The sequence below is a fragment of the Delphinus delphis genome, chromosome 1 (assembly GCF_949987515.2).
Source record: "Delphinus delphis chromosome 1, mDelDel1.2, whole genome shotgun sequence".
NCBI lineage: Eukaryota > Metazoa > Chordata > Mammalia > Artiodactyla > Delphinidae > Delphinus > Delphinus delphis.
The window spans coordinates 22,908,915-22,910,638 of record NC_082683.1 but is presented as its reverse complement, the minus strand read 5'-3'; the positions used below and the strand labels follow the sequence as shown (position 1 = coordinate 22,910,638).

Below are 1,724 nucleotides of genomic sequence, written 5' to 3'. Positions count from 1 at the left end.
CCACTCCAGGGTTTTTTTTTTTAATTACCAAGAGGATTTAATGGAATCTCTATAGTCCATGACCAGAGAAAGATGAAACCCTGCCTAAGGTTCCAGATTCTGGGAACCAACTCCAGGCTGGACACTGCTTTTGGGGGATGGATGATGTCCCTACCCTAGTCCCAGGGCTTGAGGGAGCTCAGTGCAGCTGCTCAGACCAGAGCCCTGCCCACAGCAGTGTTGAAGACTTGGGGGTTGGAACTGGCTGACTGGCTGGGACCCAGTGCTGAGGATGTGACATCTCAGTCACCAGTCACTGAGGCTCCTGGTGAGAAGGGCTGGGTGATGCCCGTCCATCTTCATGGTTTTGTTCCAGGTAAGGAAACTGAGGCCAGGCAGAGGGTTTCGAAGGGGCAGCCCAGCTAGATGCTCAGAAGTTGGGTGAGGCTAGGATTCAGCCCAGGACCCTGGCCTGGCCTGCCATGGGAGCCCATTCCCCTTCCCTCTCAGGAGGATAGTCAGCTGAGGGGGTTAGCCTTGCCCTGTCTGACATCATGTTGGGGGGTGAGGCAGTTCAGTCTGCATGGTACACAGGACCACAAAGCCTGGGAGCATCACAAGGCCTAGGATCTTGTACTTCAGGTAGGAGAGGTACCTGTCCCAGCCCAGTATCAGGCTGTTGGTGTAGGTGACTCAGAACTGGGGGTAGGTAGGAGCCATGAATAGAAATTCACCAGCTGCTCAGCTGGCCTCACATACCAGTCAGCCTTGAAGAATTCCCAGAACTTGTCCCACAGCTCCTGGCAGCTCTCAGCCAGCATCCAGCCCTCCAAGAAGTACCAGAGACCCAGCACAGGGAAAACCATCAACTGGTTGACAAGGACCTTCCTGAGGATGTTTAGGAGGCCACAGCAGTTGGACACAGGGAGCAGGTAGTCCAGGCAAAGGTATCAGCATTGTATGAAGGGGCCCATGCTGTAGGTCACCACAAACGTGCTTGATGAGCACCTTGGGTCAAACTTCTGTCAAGGCCAGGCACAAATCTCCCAGGCCTGGTATGTATTGTCCCCAGCCTCCATGAGAGTGCCACAGCCCAGATTATTGGCGATGAACAGTGCATGGCCTTGGAACAAGGGCTGCCCTGCAGCCTACAGGCCACACGGCCAGTTCCAACCACCATATACCATCACCTGTCCCTACTTCTTTAATCAATATTTTCATGGTGTATCTTTTTCCATTCTTATAATTTCACCCCATCTACGTTGTTGTATTTGAAGTGAGTTACTTGTACATAGCATATGGTTGGATCATGTGTTCTTGGGGTAATTGTTTATTTTATTTTGTTTTTGGTCTACTCTGCCAATCTCTGCCTTTTAATTAGTGTATTTAGCCCATTTACATTTAATTAGTGCTATGTTAGGGCTTAGGGCTATGATGTTATTTTTTATTTTCTGTTTGGTTTCTTTGTTTCCTATTCCTCTTTATCTTTCTACCTTCCTGTGCATTACCTGAACATATTTTTAGGATTCCATGTTGATTTATTTAGTGTTTTGAGTCTATCATAGTTTTATTGGTGTTTGCTCTAAGTATTATGAGATATGTACATAACTTATTGTACTCTACTGGTATTGATGTTTTACCACTAAGAGTTAAGTGTTAACACCTTACTTCCATTGAGATCCCTTTACCCTTCACACTTTTTAAGTATCATAGACTTAAACACTCCCCTTAGAGATACTGAATAC

At 47.4% G+C, this 1,724-nt stretch overlaps 1 pseudogene; it reads right to left on the bottom strand.

Moving 5' to 3' along the window:
* Positions 1 to 531: 531 nt before the first annotated feature.
* LOC132421841 (mpv17-like protein 2) lies at positions 532 to 1,166 on the bottom strand (annotated as a pseudogene).
* Positions 1,167 to 1,724: the final 558 nt, after the last annotated feature.